Source organism: Zootermopsis nevadensis, unplaced genomic scaffold, assembly GCF_977971745.1.
Source record: "Zootermopsis nevadensis isolate Lab colony 2312 unplaced genomic scaffold, Znev_1.0 Znev_ptg000018l, whole genome shotgun sequence".
NCBI classification, from domain to species: domain Eukaryota; kingdom Metazoa; phylum Arthropoda; class Insecta; order Blattodea; family Termopsidae; genus Zootermopsis; species Zootermopsis nevadensis.
In genome coordinates, this window is record NW_028259150.1 from 6,088,657 (window position 1) to 6,110,112 (window position 21,456).

General features: G+C 38.7%; 1 protein-coding gene across 1 annotated transcript in view; it reads left to right on the forward strand.

The window, feature by feature from the left end:
* The first annotated feature begins 9,729 nt into the window (after positions 1–9,729).
* LOC110832999 (putative fatty acyl-CoA reductase CG5065) overlaps positions 9,730–21,456 on the forward strand; it is a 103,130-nt gene continuing 91,403 nt past the window's right edge. The window contains exons 1-2 of the mRNA XM_022070541.2: positions 9,730–10,277; positions 11,010–11,835. The gene's annotated coding sequence lies outside the window, so the exon portion shown is untranslated. The remainder of the gene's footprint in view (positions 10,278–11,009; positions 11,836–21,456) is intronic.

The window sequence follows — 21,456 nt, forward strand, 5'->3', positions numbered from 1 at the left end:
CTCCGGGGGCTTCCCTGGTTTCTCCGTGGCATCCCAACAATTACTCCACTCACACACACACACAGAAGAAGGCAATGGCAAACCACTTCTGGATCATCTGCCAAGAATGTATATATGTATGAGCAGGTCCCTGACAACCTGAACGTATAAGGGAATACAATTACCTAGGAAACGTTACATTACATTTCATTACATTCAGCTGCCACAGACCCATCTTAAGCGTAACTAATTCAAGTTGATTAAGCAATGTCTTAATCAAACTTTACTCAATTGTAAAGTATGTATAAAGGAAATATTTATAATAAAGCCAATATATAAACTTCCTTTCCGTATAGACGTATTTACGTCAAATTCTCCGGAACCGTGGTTCCACTATCAATTTCTATTGACGTTACATCACTTTCAGAAAGTATATACCCTCAAAAGATGCGTACACATATAATACTGATATTAACCTTCTTACCGACCTTCGTGCGTTGTGTTTGCGGGGGGAACCTAGTATGGTCCACAGTTAACACCTGCACTAGATTCGCTAATTCAGTAAATGCAATGTAATGGTTTAGTTTATTAAAATGAGTTTATTTTTATTCATTGAATTCGACATTCTGTGTAAGGCTGACGAATGGATTAATCAGGTTATTGCGAAGTTTACCAGCTTGCTTTGGGAAGTACAAAGTTTAGATACCAGACAGGATATTGATTTTCCTCATTTTGGATTATCCCCACTTCTTCCAAGGTAATGTCAGGACCTTCAAATAGACCGTGGTGCTATTCTCCCTTAATCCTCTCTCTGTCTTATTGGACATAATTTCAGCGTTTGATGTCTTCTTATAAAGTAATATATCAGGCATTGTAATGAAAGTTGTATAAAATTGTGGTAGCAAATGAACATCACAGAAGACAAGGTACACAAAAAATTGAAAAGGACGCATTTTGAAACTACGTGTACTTAGTATGAAGGTGGTTGACTTCTGAGATGTTGTGCCGTATAGTCTGGTATATGTTTGCCGACGTTTCAGAGGCTCTTGCTGCCTCCATAATCAAGGTCAGTGATCGCCCTGATGATGGCGGCAGCAAGTACCTCAAAAGTCCGTGAGCTTCTACCGGACTCAATAAGTCACAAAACAGCCATCTTCATACGTGTACTGTGTTTGGCCTTTACACTCTTATCTTATGCCTTCAGTGACATCAGTATGTTGGACAACAATTTCGAAAATCTCGTTATTAACGTTGTTACAACCCAGGATGCTGTTGACCTGGTTTGTATAGACTGCCGCCTAGGTGGGTAGTAAGTGTGCAAGCCTATGAATAGTAACTGATTGAACAATATTAAAATCTAAAAATAGTATTAAAATATATTAAAATTGTCCGTCAATCACAATAAAGTAATATAAGATAATTAAATGGTTAAAATATTATCTTTTGTTCCGTATCGAGTACTCGATTTACATATGGAACATTCTCGACATGTTTCGGCTTTCATAGAGCCGTCATCAGGTGTATGTTATAAACTCTTAATTCAATTACTAATTTTTAATTTTCTTATCATTTCTTCGTTTTTCACATTGTATCAACATTTGTTGTTGTGTTATATATCATTGATACAATCGTATTGTCGGAGTGATGTTAATGCTGCGTATATTGGTCTGTGAATTAAAGGATTCAAAACCATTAATGAAATTGAATATAGAAAACAAAATAAATAAAAGTAAACGTATAAACTTACCAGAGAAGTTAAAAATTAGTAATTGAATTAAGAGTTTATAACATACACCTGATGACGGCTCTATGAAAGCCGAAACATGTCGAGAATGTTCCATATGTAAATCGAGTACTCGATACGGAACAAAAGATAATATTTTAACCATTTAATTATCTTATATTACTTTATTGTGATTGACGGATAATTTTAATATATTTTAATACTATTTTTAAATAAAATCACAATATGACGCACCTACAATATCTTATGAAAATGTAGTTAACAGTTTATAGCTCTCGTCATACAGTAGTAATTCGATGGTCTCTTCTTTTATAAATGCGCGCAATCAATTAGCCATCTCGAAGTTAGCGACTTATGCCACTTTTCTAATATTTATCAATATCCTACTTGTCACCCAAATTAACAAATCTTGTGGAATCTATACAAGACGTTTCTATCACGTAATTTAGGGTCTTAAATGTCCGCCCCTTCCTTGGAGGAGCAGCCAATGAAACACAAAGAGTGTCGTCTTAATTCCCCAGTCATCCAATAGGAAGTTCCTTACCAGTCATAAACGTTACGCGCTCTCAGCACGAGTATGACTTTCGTTTCCTGTTGCAGCCACAATCCCACATTGCCGAACACGAGTTGTCTTCTGACACTGGAAAGGACCTTGAGTAAATTTATACAACAGTGCTGTATGGTTCGTACGCTGAAGGTGACTGTAGTTTGGTGAGAGTATGAAAATTCTGAGACCAGTAATCACGCGCACATTGTTAATGTACTGCCTCACTTGTGGCTTGTAACATTCTGTTCCGAAATAAAAAGTAACCGCTTGGAGTACAACATACAATTGTCATTTGCAATCTATATACGGTAGCCGTATTGTCTTGCGTAGTGGCAACAACAATCCCATGAAATCCTGTGTTTTGACTTTTACATGTACATAAGATGGTAAAGTTGCGTCATAATGTGATATAATAAGTATTTATTAAATCTTGTCCGTCTAATCACAATAATTCTTATTAAATATTAAAATATTACAATAATTAACATTTAAAATATTTAAAATATTAAATGATGTTCTTTATCGAAATATTCGATTTACATTAGACCATCATTTTTCATGTTTCACGACATGTTTCAGTTCCTAAAAGAACCATCCTCAGGTGTATATAACTATATAAAGCTTCAAAACGATAAATAATTTAAATACAATTTTCATACATTATGCTAGCGTACATTTTTATCAGATTTTTACCAGATATCAAATGATGTTCTTGTTCAGATTTTTTATTCCATTTTTATAACACACTCGATGTTGTTTTGTAATATTTTAATATTTAATAAGAATTATTGTGATTAGACGGACAAGATTTAATATATAATATTTTACATGTACACAAAAGCAGATTACCTGCTCGCGTGATTTAGTCCTAAGTGCTCTAGTTCCCTGCTATTGATAACAAAGTAGCGAATTTGATTACTTAGCGACTCTGTTTCACTATAGGTTACTTGAAACGAGAAGAGGACGTGATTATGAATGTGAGGAAGTAAGAATTTGAAAGGAGATATCGTGGTTTATTTCAAGGTACTACCGTGGTATTTGTCTAGAGAGACTGAGGAAAATCACGAATATCTGTCAGGAGAGCCAATAACCTGTCCCATATTCGAACGGGACATCTCCGTAACACAAGCACAATGTTTGTGCTCGATGTTTCTTAGGGTGTTTCCAGTTGTCTTTCTGCGTTGTGTTTTACGGGTCCTACAAAATGTCAAACAGAGCATTTGAAATGCTGGAAATTCTTAGGCGGACCTCAGAAAGCTACGAGGAGGTGACCGCGCCTTGAAGATAGATAGATGTATGAGGGCGAGGCATGTGGCAAGCACAGGAGAAACTTGAAGGCAATAAGACCGCTTGGGAGGTACAGACGCAGATTGGAGGATAATCTGAAGGGTTTTGAAGGCAGTGTGTGTGAGGGTATGGAATGGATTCATCTGGCTCGGGAGAGGGCCCATTGACTGGCTGTTGTGAACGCATGAGGCATGACTAATTAGTTCGAAGAACTTCTAGTAGTAGTCGTTCTATTTTCTGTGTGTTGCGTGCCGAAGTTTCCATGCCACGAGACAATTACGAAACCTGGGATCCTGTTGTAGATCGAAAATATTTTGTGGCGTCTGTTGTGTGGTCAGATAGTAGGAACTGTCACTTTCTAATTAGCTATGTCAATTCAAGTCTACGCAACCTCAGATTTTCTTTAGTTGTAATCGGAACCTTCTTCTCTGCAACTGAAAGCCATCATAGAAAGTGCTTATATTTTTACGTGTGTTTACACAGTTGAATTAGGTAACGTGTGGCTGCAACTTTGAAGATACGTGGCATCAGTGATCAGGTCCGATTCGAATTTCAGCTCTTAGGCTGGCCATCCTGACTAACGTTTTTCGTGGCTTTCCTCAGTCCCTCCAGGAAAATGAAATAGTATATTGAATAGGCCATGACTATTTCCTTTTATGTCCCTTCCAGTTCATTAACCATCCTATCACTTGATTTTATGTAGTCTGAGTTGCTGACAGCGTCGTTAAATAACTTTCTTCGTCGTCCTGCTACCTTCATACATCGCGACACATTTCTTATTTGGGCGCAGATCTACCGTGCAGATAAAATGCTTGTGCACTAAGAATCTTGGGACGTGTTCCTCCGGGTTTAACGAGTCCGGTCAAAGAGGCCTTGAGTAAAAAGTGTAAACTTGAATATTACATGATTACGAGGTAGGTAGTCGTGAAAGTGATCCGGCATTCTTAAACCACTGATTTGCAAAATTTTCCGGATCTGGGTCCTTTCTTATCAAATCGCGGGCTGCATAGTTATAAATAATTACAGTATATTGACATTAATGTATTTAAATTATGTCCAATATTATAAACCCTTCAAATCCGACGCTCTCATAAACAACCTCACATAAAAAGTTGAACTTGTGGGTTTATATGTTTGTTCGCTTATACCTTGAGAACGGATATCCCGAAATGCACAAAACTTGGCATGCTTATTTCTTTAGACTATGAATAGGTGATATGAGGGATATACGGATTAAAGACTCTATAATATTGAACAATAGGTGACCCTCGGGATGACATACAACATGGCACGTGCGAACCCACAACTTGAGGCCCGAAGGTGGGCATTGCGACCCGTCACCTGATGCACATCTTTTGAGCAGGTGAGCCAAGGAGTACCACACGACACGATGATGACAAACAGACACCGACAAAATATTTCATACATCGCGCACAAGACAGACGCTCGCAAATCAAAGCCGAGCGTCGGGACGCCTGTCGTCGCGAAGCCTAATCAACATTTATGACACCAGAGAAACAACACTAGCAATGGCATGGCGACTCAAGATGTAATCGGCAGCAAACATGAGGCTGGCAAACCGTTTCAGAGTGTCGCGACGCGTATCGACGATTCCATTTTTGCGTACATGAGTCCAGGGAAACCACAATACACGACGCTCGAAAACCGACGCCAATACTATACGCCATACTTAGCATAGGTGAACCTCGGGATGACATTTGACACAAAACTGGAAAGCAGACGCCGAGCGTCGCTTCGACTGATCCGAAACGTAAATAAAGTTAACAGGAACCTCGCAGCAACTGTGACAAACCGACCCCTAACATTGGCTCGCCAGTCGCCGCAGGACGTACGTAAACAAATGGTGAGGATATCATTTATTCAGAAAAGAAATGAAGTGGTACTAAAGGAACTACATAATGAAATGCCTTTCGCAACATATTCGAGTGCCTCTTACCACACCTCGATCGGCCTCCGTCTGCATGTAATAATTGTATGCCGAAGCAATGAGGTAAAGGTGGGCCCAAATGTTTATAAGATGATGATTTCTTGAGCAAGAAGAATACGACGTTAGTAAAAAATATCATCATTAAATTTTTATCCTGTTTCTTTCGTGTGTTTATTTGTTTCCTGTACCATGAACACACATGTATGAACGAACGGACGTTAAACTCTGTGGTGCTTTTAATTAACCTAGGCAGGCACTAGTTGAGGCAATCTCTGGTATCCGCTGAATAGCGTTGAGCAGGCAGCAGAACCTGTCTGGACGTAAAAGCAGTAACAGAAACTGTAGGCACTTCGTTGTCGCTTTATTGACTCAGCTGTCGGAACGTCTATATTAATTTCTAAATTATCCCAAATGTCAATTTAACTATAAAGAAATTCGGTAGATTTCATTTTGTAATTGGATTGAGATTCCAGGTTTTTATGGCGCTGAAAATAATTACGGATTCCGCTGTTTTTCTTGTTATGCGAGATTTTCAGGAGACAGTGACAGCGACTAAACGCCTGACAAGTTGATTGACAGCTTGGCGTTACATAAGTTAAAATTATTTAAGTTTACTTAGTTTTTTCTAAGCTGTGTCAATATCTACGTGTTCCTTTACAATGAAAAGGCGAAGAAACCATTTATTTGTAATGTCTTGAAGTGATATGTATCTAACTAGGATTAATTTTCTCCGGTGGGGATATTTGCAAGAGCACGTTCACGCAGTCCCACGCAGGACCTTCGAAGATATCGTGGCAAGATTTTAAGCCACTGTGACAGTGGTCAAAACCAACATGCTAATGTGTGTTCGAGAGAATGCCATGGGGCGTACTGTCGTCTGCCTTGAAATGGACGGAGGCCGCTTCGAACACCTATTGTAACTACGAGGCGCCCATGGTTTGATCATCTGATAGCTTTCGCCATTTGAAGTGTATCTTGAAAACTAAACGTCACAGGACATAGGTTGTATTTTATTTTCGACTTGCACTACGGCGAGCTTGTATGCGAATTTCGTGTCAGCCTGTATATTCTGAACTAATGACAGCGTCGATAAATAAATAAATAAGTACAATAAAACGCTGCATGTGACAAAGAAATATTACGAGAGCTTTTTTTTTCCAAACGTTCCTTGAATTACAGTTCGTCTTGCAGAAGGCAGTGAGTGGTGTCGACGCAAAAAAGCCCCCTAAAGGCCACGAAACGCTAGACCGTCAGATTTTGACACAGATACGTGTTAAGCTGCAGGTAAGGCAAGTCCCTTTACGATCAAGTGTGTCACAGAGAAAGTTACGGTGGCGGACAATTGTGTTTCTTACGTGAAATGCCAATACTGCGCACCACACTGTATTGTGTAATAACGCAAAATTACAGTAACAAGTCCATAAAACAAATCTTCCTGTTACGTCACATACCCCCACTCCTCCCTAGAATAAAGCAACAGTTTAACAAAGGTTTTCACAGTTACTTAGCAGGTAACTTCAAATTGTTTAATGTACTGGTAAATGTCCAAGAACAAATAAAAAACTAATTCCAGGAGACTATCTCCCTTGCAAAGAAAGCGAGTATCTTCACGTGTTACACAATTTCCTGCTTTTATTGAAACCGAATACGTGCCACCTTTTTAAAATTAATTCCATTGGGCTGTATCTTGAGCAGATGAGTTCAGTCCATGAGTCTATTCACATTTCTCCGAGGTCCATTTTAATAGTTTCCTCCTTTCTACGTCTCGGTCTTGTAAGTCGTCTTTCCCTTTTAGCTTTTCCGACCAAAATGTTAATATACGTTTCTCATTCCGTCTTGTGTGTTAATCGTTCCGTCAATTCCTTCATTCTTGATTTAATCTTTTTCATAGCAGGGCTGTTATATGAAGAGTACAGTTTATTAGGCGCCCTGATATCCTCAGTAAATTCAGACAAGTTGCCTGACGGGATAACCTCTCATCAGCAGCGAGAGACCCTAGTTTGAACAGTCGAGGCTTCCGCCGAGACGCCCCCCCCCCCCCCCCCCGGTTAGCGTAAACACACCGTCGTTTCGTACACAGGAATGGTGTTATCTAGTAAGGGACGATGTCTTGCGATTGCACAGGTTTCCGCCTTAGTTAGCTTTTTGGTTGGTTGGTTGGTTGTTTTTGATTACTAAGCTCAGTCCCTCCAGACCACTATCTTACAAAAGACAAATATTCATGACGCCGACATTAATTCTGAACATGACAATCCTGAATTGAAGGGTCTGCGGGAGGCATACGTTCGCTAAAAACGACGCCAACGAGATCCAGGAAGGAAATTCGATTCAAGAAATGTAAAATGATGTTTGTTGAAGTGTTCAAGGTGTACTCAAGTCCTGAGTACACGTATTTTCCAGATACGTATTTTGTATTGTATAATATACAAAAATGTATTTGATGTTTGTTTATGCAAAGTAGCAAAATCTTCCAACAGGCACTTTCACAATTATTCCAAAACAAAGCATAATACTGTGTCTGTATTTCTTAAAACAAGTATCTTTAATGTCCCAGCTTTCTAAGCTTGAAGATTTCTGTCTTCTGGGTTGTTGCGCTGTGTAGTTTGGTCGATGTCAACCAACGTTTCAGAGGTCATACTGCCTCCGTCATCAGGGCGCCCTGATGACGGAGGCAGTATGACCTCTGAAACGTTGGTAAACATCGACCAGACTACACAGCGCAACAACCCAGAAGACGGAAATCTTCATACTCACCGCTGTGAAAACCTCAAATCTTACATTTCTAACCTTATTAAATTGTTGAAAGAATTGATATACTTGCCGGGCTAGACGATGTTTTCTCTAGCCTTTGTTCAGACCGGCTCTGGGGCCCACCTATTCTCTTACCCAGTGGCTGCCGGAGTCCTTAATCGGGGGTAATGCGCGCCCCGTGTGTGACGCTGACCACTCTCCCCTATTTAGTGCCTTGGTTTGGAATGAGTAGGAGCTGTGCCCTTCTCTTCCCCCAAGCGCCTACATGACTTATAGCCGGACAGCTTTGCTTTTGAAACCTGTGGAATCGAACCCTGGTACGCTCATTAGCTTCGTCCTGTCTGTCTGTCCGCGTGTAACAACTCGAGAACCGCTGGACGGATTTTCATGAAATTTTATATTGTTGAGTTTTGCAAAAATCTTTCCGACACATTCCGACTTCTGTTAAAATCGGGCAATAACAACGGGCACTTTACATGGCTCACTAAATATTCATAGGAGCGTAAAATGTTCTCAAGAAAAGTTGTAGAGGAGATGAAACATATTCTTTTCCAGTGTACGTTTACTAAGTCTTGCGGTTTTCGAGATAATTCAACAATATTTAGAACTCACGAATTGAAAACTAGATCAAAAGCGGTAGAATTGTTAACGTTACCTTTTTATTTTCTAGCTTGAGTACTATGAAACTTAAAGGTTGGTCGTCTGATAACTAGAAGAAACAAGAGGAAAGGAGGCCAATGAACGAAAATATGTTATATAATTACATTGTTGCAAAGGTGAACAATCACACTGTAGACATGAGACTGCGTAGTCAGAAACTTTTTCTCGTGTCTCTTCTAGTATTCACTACGCCTTAAAGTGTCTATTGATGATAAGTACGGTAACTAACTGCATGAGAACAGTACACTTGGCTATGTCTTCTGAGTGCTGTATTTCCTCTTGTAAATATTAATTATGTAATACTATATAATTTCATTTATCAATTTATTTATTACGATCAGTTATTTTTATAAATTCAGTGAAGTTAAGCTTCGTATGGTGTAGATCAGTGGTATTCAACCTTTTTTGTTCGCGTACCCCCAGATATAATTTCTCTTCAACTTTGTACCCCCAAAGATATTGGTGTATAATTCAAGTTATACATAGTATATAATCTACATCTAAAATAAATTAAATAAATTACATTACTGATTATTCAATATTTATTATAAAATATTTTTATTTTATTTTTTAAATTTCACGTACCCCCTAAGATGTCTTCGCGTACCCCAGGTTGAATACCACTGGTGTAGATTATGGATAATGCTGAACAGATACGAACTACGGCTAAATATTATCGCATCTGAATCTAATATTTTGTCAAATAGGTCATAAAAGTAGTACCAAATTACATGTAATGCAATGGCAAAGCGCTTGAGACAGTCCCAACCACAGATGTCACAACTGTTAATCATCCTTGTTGCCATGCGGACAAGTGATGGATTTTGTTTCGATGTGAGTGACATCCAGTGAGCAGATTCGAGATTGACGTTGGTTTTGAGTCTCACCCCGTCCGAACAGTGGCTAGCAGGCCTCTACTTGCGCTAAACCTGCATGTGATTTTACTTCGTTTTAGTGAGCGATGTTTTCTTGTGTGTTATAACGTGTCGACCGATTATTATTTCATTTGCTTTGTGATAAACAATGATTCATAATAGTGTTCCATGTAATTAAATGCGCTGGAAGACTTTGGGACATTTGAAAGGTGAATGAATATTGTGGTCGTATAATGGAGCAGTTCCTTGTATCTTCAGTCTGCAAGAGAATAATTGAAGTACTTGCTACAGACGTTTATTTGCAAAATATTAATATCTCACAAAACGCATTACAAGTTTCCTGAAGTAATAGCATCGAATTGTTCATACTGTAATCGGAAGAATGTAATTTGTAGGAGGGTTTTTTGAGTGCTTCTGATATCGCCTATATATATATAGTGAACCTATCGTATCTTTTCTGATTAATTCTTTAAAATAAATGTTAAGGTAGGTCTGCGTTCTGTTTGTCAAAACATCAAATAAACTTTTTATTAGTAATTTTATGAGCCAAATGTAACAGGCGGATTTGTCTCAGAGGGCTTCAGTCGGATGCCGTTGTCTAAAACAATGTCGATTTTGAAAAGCTACACGGAATAATGTATGTCACGAAAGAAACTGACTGTTGATTATGTTCGATTCCCTACACGGGAAGTAATTTGTCTCTACGCTGCCTCATTAGTACGGCTGTCACTCGGATTTTGTCAGATGTTGGCCATGAAGCTGACATTGCGTGGGGATTAAATTCATTGCCCCATACGCCGTCATTGGATGGAGCTTAGACACGACTAAAGTCTCGCCTACACCTTTTGATAAGTTGATACAGTCTGCTTTGAATATCTGACACAGAAGTTTCTTGAAGAAACTGACGTATTTTTCTTAATGGAAAAGTAAGTGTCCTTTGTGTAAGAAATTGAAAGCTCGATTAAAAATTTGTTTTTTTTTTCTGTATGAACATTGTATTTTTACAATGAACTGGCAAGATTCGGATGTCACTCGTGTCTTGTTCAGTGTTCATGAAGGCTCCACAAATAATTCAGTCCTACCCCTGCGAGTTATAATTATACGACCCTTTCAGTTTTAACTTTTCATATGTTAATTACAGAAAATAGTGTAATCGTAAGAAATACTTTCCCAAAAACAGTTAATTTGATGCAAATGCAATGTTTTATTCCCTTGCAGGCCTGTACTCATTTACTGTTACCACTGACTGTGCTTATGCCTCGGTACGAGAACACCAGCTTACGTATTATTTTTTTTTATTCTGTGTACTACATTTACTTGTGTACATTCCGTGCCATAATATAAAAACTTGAAAGACGAAAGAGTGAGATTTACGATAGTACGCGTAAACCGCTTGTAAACATCTGACAGACATAAATTACTTGTTTCGTTGTTTGTGGATCTATGCAAGCAACCTTAGCATTTACTAAAACAAAATTAATCTGAAACCACAAACTACGTTATTACTTGTTTCTAAATGACTCTGTATTATTGTGATACATTCGATTTGTTGGTGCAGCTGATAAAGTAAGCGAGTGATATCAGTTTTTAATAAATAATGTGGGTGTCGACAGCTTATTCATAACAGCATATAAATTGTTCAAGTTTGATCAGAAGCGTATTTTAGAACGGCGTAAATATTTATTGTGATCTCTTCGACGTTTCAGTTCTTGCGAAAAATATTTTGCCCTATTCTATGCACTCAACTTTGGAACACAACAGACTACCACGAACTTAAGAAGTGCGTTTATCTGTTGTTACACCTTCTACATACGGCGACCAAAAATGAAGTTATTACGTACTGTTGTGCTGCGAACACAAAATATTATGATCGTGGATTTGAGAAGACTGTGCTTTCAATCACCATATTAGGGTCTGTGGTAAGCCCTACTCGTGGACTTGCATACAACCAAAGTGACTTGGATCTGACCACCTGCTGCAACGCCGTCTATTGGAAATTTAACTTCGCTTCTTGGATCATGACGGGAGGAGCGACGAGTAAATCGTGAGTAAAATTTAGTGATGCATATAAAACACTTTGTTGATGATTATGAGTACGTACAGTATGTGTAGTTGCAACGTATCATCTGACTTCTTTCCGCCAGCAAGTTTCAAACACACGCGATGACCGTGAGTGATTTTCATGCCTGGACATGTACATCCTAACGCGTTTAGCCAATCCTAGCAATTTAGTCAGCTTTGAGATGGAAGAATGTTTGTTCATACAGTAGGTGTATGGTTTAATTCGTAAGTGTTTAGGTTTTTCATGTTCAAAATATTTTGTCTTCCCGTCTGATTTCTAAGAACCTGAAGATTAAAATATACAAAACAATAATATTGCCTGTTGTTTTGTATGGGTGCGAAACATGGTCTCTCACTCAGAGGGAGGAACACAGATTGCAGGTGTTTGAGAACTGGGTGTTGAGGAGGATATTTGGGCCTAGGAGAGAAGACGATGGGGCCTGGAGAAAACTGCATAATGACGAACTTAAAAATTTGTACTCCTCCCCCAATATTGTCAAGGTGATTAAGTCAACAAGAATGAGATGGGTGGGTCATGTGGCGCGCATGGATGGAGTAAGAGGTGTGCACCGGGTATTGATTGGGAAGCCTGAGGGGAAGAGACCGCTGGGAAGACCTAGACGTAGATGGGAGGATAATCTCAGATGGGATCTATGAGAGATAGGAGTTGAAGGAGACTGGATTTTGTTGGCCCAGGTGAAGGTCATTGATGAATTCGGTGATGAACCTTCGGGTTCTGTAAGCCATCTAGTTAGTTATGTTTTGCACACCACACGGTGCACGTCTTGACGGGTTTAGTGATCCTAGCCCTTTGGATAGTCTTCAGATGAAAAAATGCACTTTTATTTAACAGGTTTTACTTTATAGCTTTCGTGTTTTTCATACCATTGGATATAGCCTTGCAAATTAAGGGTTTAGTGGGCCAAAACCCTTTAGTTTGTCTTCAGATAGCAAAAGAAAATCCACAATCATTTCTTAGGATTTAGTCTTTAGTGTTTGTTTATGACCCCGAATTTTTTCCAATTTTATCCAAGCGTTCATCTATTTTCCATCGTGTGTAATCATCCTTAATGCTTTTCCATCTTCCACTTTCAGCAGTTTCTTCTGTTTCTTTCTTGTCTGAATGAAATTTATTTTTGTATATAGTAACATATATCAGGCTGTGTATTTACACTCTGTTTTCTACGCACAAGGATATTTGTGAAGAGGGATGCTATCGAAGTAACAGTCGCGCATTTAAATTCCGTTCCGTGGGCAAAAGACAAGCTAGCATGGAAAATGTATTCCGTTCCGGAATGTACGTAGTATCTTCATGTGTTCTTTGAACGAGCTTTAGCGGTATTACGTCTATCTTGTTCAATAGTTTCCACTTCGGCTACCAGATTGCAGCACCTGAAAGTTTACCTCACCAATTTCCTCCTTGTGACCGCTTGTAGGATATTTAAAAGTACGATTTTGATTTCGTGCAGAATGGGACAACCTCCATGTAAAATTTAATCCCAATCCGTCCACAGCTGAATCAACTGGATGGGCGGACGGACAACACGACCAGTACTCTCTGTGTTTTTCGTGCAAAGAATGCGTAATAACGACGATGCAAGATTTGATAGTATAAGTGCAGTTTACTGTGGGGGAAGAAAACGAAAAGAATTATGTTGGGAAGTTCTGTGTCCGAAAGGTGAGACGGCGAAACAAAGGACGATGCGTGATCCAGCATTTCCAAATTCAATAATTTGCATTCATTGGCACAGCTCCGATATAAATTACAAGTATACTCCAGTTTACGCGACAGTTGCATATATCGCGTAAATCAGAATATGCTCTTCCTGTAGAGTGACCATGTTCATGTAGATCGCGTGTGGTTAAAATGCGAATATTAAATAAATTACCAATTTAAAATAACAGTTATACATTCACTCATTACTGGATGAAATTGCACTATATGTTTTCATTTATTCAACTACAGGTTTGCCTGTGAACACTGTTCAGATAACTCTAGTGGGTCATATAAGTAACCAAGAAAATTATAGCTTGGAGTGTAGGTTATATATATTTACATTACAATACAAAATGTTATAATTCTGAAGTGACTGGCTTTCGAATTTCTCCCACCGAACAACTCTATACTGTAGCCTTGCAATTTTATGTAAAAATCGTAATAATTAATATCGTTCGTCTACACAGCTATAAGTGATAACCGCTTTCCAGAAGTGAAATGAAGCAATCGTATATAAATGGCTGTCTTTTGGGTTGTAGCGCCGTGTAGTCTGGTAGAAGTTTACCAACCTTTCAGAGGTCCTTGCTGCCTCCATCATCAGGGCGATGAGTTATTCAAGGCCCTCTGAATGGTTGAAAACTTCTACCAGACTACACGGCGCTACAACCCAAAAGACAGCCATCTTCGGACGCACCGCTGTGAAAACCTCAAATCCTACCAGTCGTATACAGTCTGTCAGTGATGTATATGCATATCCAGTGACCAGTTATTTAGCTTATCTTAGCTTTTAGATTAGAACAATTGGATGTCATTTTATTGGGCTGATCTGTATCAAGGGCATTATGCCAGAAGTACGTACCGTCATATTTTCATAATGGCAGTTATTTCGTATAACAACATAATATGGTGCCCGCAATATGGACGTCTCCCAGGAACCTACCATGAAGGAAACTCTGCAAATATTTAGAAACTAACCTACGTTATTTGAAAAGTAGTAGGCTGACTATACTGCACATATTCAAATATTATCAGTACGCACAGAAAATAAAACATTTCGCTTGTCATGACGTGCTAGAATTATTACGTGTATAAACATTTTCATGCATATTAATGCTTGAAAACCTTATGCGACAAGTTTAATTCAAAGTAGTTTTCGGTGCTTTGAATATGTAACGAAATACAGTGAAAACTATCTCTGTACATTGTCGTCGTATCTACAGTGTTGTTAGCTCTACAAGAGTTTGTTTAAATTTTCAAAAAAAGGTTTACATCAGGAACAAATTGATATCAAATCCAATGAAGTATGTTAATTTGCAACAAACGACTTGGAAAATGTGTGCTCTACTGATATAGGATATGAGACTAGTTACTACGGTAACCAGTTGACGCGGCTGATTGCCAGAGATTGGCTACTGGTTTGCACGGTTCTAAATGGCGTTTCAGTTGCGTTAAATTGAAACAAATTCTTTTGAAATTGTTTGTATTCCGCTACAGTTTTTCACTTTTTTTAAAGTGACGTTTCATAGGTGCTTCCGACGCTACATAGTGCGAGCTACTGATAGTATCGTTAAATAAAATAGACAAACAGGTTGCATAACTTCGAATTTGCATGGTTCTCGGAAACGTGTTTTTAGGATATAATCAGATGACAAATAGAGATTTTCGTGTTATGTTTACAGATATTCCGTCATTGCAAGCTCGTGCACATACTGCCACAAGACTGGAAACCTTGAAACTACAGTCTTCGTAAATATTAGTTTGTCTGCGTTCCAGTAGCAGTTTCTAATAACACATGGTATTTGATTTCTCAGAACTTATTGCTTTTAGGGTCCTTACTACGTGTTAGAAAGTTGTGTTGTTCCTCGTAGTCAGTGTCATTCAGCATAAATCTACGGCGGATGGTCGCCTACGTCCTTACGCGGTCGAACTACATCGTACGTCTGTGGTCATGTTATCACTGCGATAACGATTCGACAATTCTTCAGTAAGAGTAATAACATTACTTTCTTGAGGTTTCAATTCCCAAAGCAGATTCATTGCATATTCTCCTGGGAAGATCCCTGTTGAGGTGTATTTCACTTTTAACTCCCATAATGATTGCCATTCACAAACTAAATTTACAAGTTTTCGTTGTCAGCTGTCATAGATGTATTTGTGATGTGCAAACATTGGGGAAAATAAAACACAATAGTAACTTAAAATACAGTTCAGAGTAAAGACAGTGAGCTACACATCGGTATCACAAGCAAAAGTTTCGTAGTTAACTGGGAAGCTGATGAAAACTATGGAGACGGAATAATACCCAAGCCAGGCTACTGTCTAGTTCAGGTTGGGCCAACCCAAATGATCTTTCGGGCCACTTTGGAAATGCATCATAACTCCGCGGGCCACATATAAAATTATGTATCCCCATATTAGATTTAGATACACTATAGACATTTTTTTGGAGTGAAAAATTGAAACATAATGAGTTATTATTATTGTGTTTACTATTATTCTTACATGTAAACATAGATAATATAATAATAATGATACTAAGCGTACATTGTAAAGAAATATATAGCACTAAAAATTAAATATAAATATATTTTGTAAAAGTGTGATGAATCTCGCGGGCCGGAAAAATGTTCAAGGCGGGCCACATGCGGCCCGCGGGTTGGTCACCCCTGGTCTAGTTGATACCTGAGTTCTTCCAGGAGCGAAATGTGACCACTTATTGCCGTCTAGTTTCGAGATTAATAATCTCCACTCCCTCCTGCTGGTACATACAGGGAAATTTTACCTCACCTTCACCATTTTATATATAAAATCGGCTGGTGTCAGAATACTAGTGGATATTTTTTCAGGAACGACAACTTTTCCTTGAACCGCCTCCATGTTCTAACGACAATTCCTTGTAATGTGACGTAGACTGGACTTTATTACCGCAGACAACAGAGAATTGCTACTGAGAAGTGCGAGTAAGAAATCGTGAACTCTCTCTCTCTCTCCGATAACTGTGCATATGAAAGCCTTATATTTAAACTTTTAAGCATGAAGTAGGCTAAATCCATAATGAATCCCCCTTCACCTGAGCACTGAAATATAGTCATCTTTAGGGAGCTATTATATTAATTTTCTAGGTCTAGATTCACCATTTACAAATAAATTGTTACTTACGTGGGACAGACTGCGTACATCAGTAATTTTTACTGAAGGCCCTAACCATTGTAAAAAATGTTTGTCTATAAATTTCTCTCAGACTTATCTGAGGTTTCATGCTCATATAAAAGGAAATTACAGGTCCTGGTTCTAAAACGGATATGGCTGAACTTTCAGAACTGAAGAAGTTGGGGAATATTGTTGCTGTTGAAAATTTTACGAAGGAAAATGAAAAATATGGCACAAACTAATCTGTAATTAAACTCACTTATAATATATAAATCAATAAATACAACCAAAACTGAAACAGAAAGTTAGAAAAAAAAATTATACCTTCAAGAAGTAATTTCCCATATTACACCCAACGATAAAGACCAACCTAGAGGAAGTTGTGTAAAAAAATTTGACTCAACATTGTCTCCTCTCACGCTCGCGTGTGTGTATGTACGAGGTGCGATCGGAAAGTTTCCAGACTGCGCCTATAAAAAAAAAAAAAAAACCCGTACACTTATCTCAGGTATTAAATTCATCCATCACCCTCGAAGTAGTTCCCCTGGGAGTGAACACAACGATCCCAGCGCCGCTGCCAAGCCTGGAAGCATCCCTGGAAATCTTTCTTTGTCAGCCTGTCAAGCACCATCTGCGATTCTGCCTGAATCTCTTCTATCGTCTCAAATCTCCTTCCCTTTAGCTGAATTTTCATCTTTGGGAAGAGGAAGAAGTCACACGGAGCTTAGAAAGGAAGTTGGGGTCGGTTCTTGCAAGATCTTTGAGCTCCTGATAAACGAGAAGTCGATTCTGCTTCTGGTCCTCAAACAGGAGCCTTGGCACAAACTTGGCTGCGATGCGTCGCATGTGGAGTTCTTCCTTTAGAATCAGCTGACAGGTCCCATAGCCTATCCCAACAATGTCGCACAAATCGTTGATGGTACGACGTCGATCTTCGTGAATGGCCTGCCGAATCTTCGTAACATTTTCGGGCGTTGTGCTCGAAGATGGTCGTCCAGAACGCTCGTCATCATCGACAGAGGTTCGGCCATTTTTAAAACGTGAATGCCACACAAAAGTTTGTGCACGACCCATTGCGGACTCTCCAAATGCTTGCTTTAGCATTTCATAGGTTTCCGTAGCCGTTTTGGCGAGTCTTTGGCAAAATTTGATGCACACTCTTTGTTCATGAAAATCCGCCATTCCGAAATCGCAGGAGGGTCGGTGTAATGCACTACCAAAACGCCCGTAACTAAGAAACAAATGCTAATTCGATGATGCCGGCTGGCACACTGATTCACTATGAATGTAGGCCGCACCCGCTAGCGGCAGAAGCTCGTACTACATCCGGTTCGCCCTCTATTGACACAGTCTGGAAACTTTCCGATCGCACCTCGTAGGTACAATTCCGTCATTTGCCTGGAGGGACTGAGGGAAATCACTGACGTCAGGATCGCCTGTTTGAGGTCGAAGTTTAAATCTGTCACCTCCCAAATGAGAAGCAGGAGTACAAGGTGTGACTAGTTCGCGGAATGTCCCCATAAGAGCTGTATTTAATTACTTGCACACTAGCGATTAGTGCCACCTTGGAAGTAGTCTCCTTGCGCACTGAAACACTTGGTGAGTGGGTCTTTCCTCTGCCCAAAACATTTATGCAACTCCTCTTTAGGAATGTTCTCCATGATGGTCGTCGTATGCTCCTGAATGTCAGCAACGTCTGAAAATCTGTGGCCTTTCTAAGCGGTCTTCAATTTTGGGAATATCCAAAAGTCGTACGGGGCCAAATCTGGCGAATATAATGGATGGTCCAATTTCAATATCGATTTTTTAGCCAAAAACTCACAGTTCTGCAATAATAGGCTTTAATCTTCAGTTAATGAACATCAGTAAGAATGATGTGGTCCTATGCAAAATCTTAAAGCGTTCATTTGTTAAATAGTGTTTCTTAATCTGTTCGTTATATTAGTGTCATTATGTTGTTTTAAATCGAAAATTTATTATATTCAATAGGTGATTCCTAATCTGATAAAGAACGGCGATAATATTAAATTATCTTCTTAAGCTGCATTGCGTGTGAGATAAAGGTGGCTGTTCGAAATTATTAGCGTTTCACAGGAAATCAGTAAGCGAACCAGTTACGTAGGCTAGTTAACTTAACCTTCCTGCCGAAGTGATTACAGAAATGACGGAAGAAAGATTGTTAGTAACACTGTATAGAGCATACAGAATTACTACGACTGGACTGGTCCTTTTGATTTCTGGAGCACTGACAGGTTATATATTTTCACTCAGTTTTACAGTGGGAGATTTGAAGACATGGCATGCTTCATTAATGACAATCGGGGTAAGTAAACGACTTCATATACTAGGTACGCAGAGTGTATCAGAAATTGGTGTGTTGTTCTTACAAGGTGGGTTCTACGGTCAGAAACAAATAAGACATTCCGTGTTAGTACAACATGAGTCTGATTTTGTTTCCATAAAGATGTAGGGACGCTGGAGATGGAGGCAGTATGTTCCTCTAGATCGATGATATCTACCTACAAGTCTACATGACATTACTACCCAGAATACCAACATCGAATTTGAGGGTGTTGAGAAAGTTCTTAGAATATTTACACAGGAGTTTCACTATTTGTGCTCATTATCTCATATTGTTTGGATGCAGAAATGAATAAGATAAATGGGACATTAATCAGTCATGAGAAAGTAAGAAATACATAAACCATTTTGGTTAAAAAAAACATTGATCTGGGCTAGAGTCTTGGTGTAAGTTACATAGGCATATGTGTGATTTGAGGTTTTCACAGCGGTGAGTATGGTAGATGTTTACCACCGTTTCAGAGGTCATACTGCCTCCATCATCAGGGCGATGAATGTGCCATTTGCGTGGAGGGGGCTAGGTTTATAGGAACCGGACAGTGAATGGAGTAGCCGGCAGTCTGATAAGTTATTGTTGTAGTACTGATAGGGGAGAAGAGACAAATGCACAGAATCTGTCAAAAGTTGGAGATACACATAAAGGTTCCATCAAGCCCCTGAAATGAATTAAAGTGAAAGAATCTTGTAACTTACATTGTTATACAGGCAAGAAGAAATTTCATTTGGGGCCCAAAATCATCCAAAGTAAACCAAATTAAAATGACTTGACAAAATTTAGCGCAAGTTCCGAGCCCCGAGACCTGATATCCAAATTGAAGGTTTTCATTATTTTCCTCAGTCCCTCCAGGCAAATTCTGGGGTGGTACCTCAAACTTATTCCATGACTACTTCCTTCCACATCCTTTCCAATCATCAACCATTCAACAATATGTAATCTGAGCTATTTGCTCTAAGTGAACATCAAGGTCAAAGAAGTATGGAAAATACGCAGGCTGTGTTCCCCACGTTTTTCAATTTGGTCACATTGAATGTATTTTCATAGGAATATCTACTCTAATCACCAAACTTTTTTTTTTTCCTCAGTTTGTTTCACAAATGGCACAGGCGATAATAGTACTATCAAAGAACAGCATCTATATTTTCTTGCGTCGGTGTATACGGGACTGTATTCAACAACACTGGATATCTCAGGGATTTGCTGCCATGTGTATAATTGCAGGTGTTGTGATTAAAATAGTTGAGAAAAACAAATCTGATCATGGACACTTTGATTCAGTCCATGCTATTATAGGTGTGATAACTGTAATTATTTTTTTCATTACCTGCATTGGTGGCATCGTCACAGTTCATGTTGCTAAGTTGAAGAATTTTACCAAACATGAGCATATCAGACTTGTGCATGTTCTTATTGGAATACTCACATTTGTACTCGGTGTTGTTTCTGTAGGCACTGGACTATACAGAAATGAATTCTGTTCCATAATCGATTCAACTGCTAGACACATATTTATATTATTATTATCAATAACCTCATTAATTGTTATTGAAGATCCACTCAAAACAGTTTATTCCCAATTGAAGAGCATGTGTTTCTGAAAGGTGCCAGTGAGAAATGCTAGGTTGCTGGTTCTGAAGCCATGTATTTTGTAATATTAGTAATACAGAAGGGAAAGTATTTGAACCGCAAAATTAGTAAGGATTGGAGAAAATTTGCATAAACAAAAACGTTTATATTTTACTCTAAAATAGTTTGATTATAGTCATAACTATAGGTGATATATAATTTAAGAATGTTGGAAAATATTGAGAATAGTAACATGTACAAATAAGGGACGTGATCCTTCTGAAGGAAGGCATTCCTTGTAAATAATTTTCAACAATGCTCAGATGAACCATTACTTATGTGTTGGTCCATGGATCAGACTGTCTGATATCCACTGAGATGTATTAAACCAAGGCACACTTCATTGCTTATTCCATTATGACACTTATTACATTTATTAGGATAAGTTTGAATAACACACAAACTAGACATTGAAGATTACAATGAAAGATTTGTAATTTGTAGCATTAGAATTCTTTGTAACAGGAAAGTATGGTTCACCCAGAATATACTAAGATTCACATAGCTTTTGGTTGAAAATGCTGTAATGTTTACTTTCTAAAGGTAAATATAATACTGTATTTTATGTATACTCTTCTCTGTTAATTAAATAGTTATACTTCACCTTTGAGCCAGGGTAGTTCAGTGACTGGCTATGGACTGGACAACCGGGGGTTCAGTCCCAGATGGAGGCAGAGGTTTTTCTTCTAGCCTCTGTGTCCAGACTGGCTCTTAGGCCCACCCAGCCTTCTGTCCAATGGGTACCAGGGTCC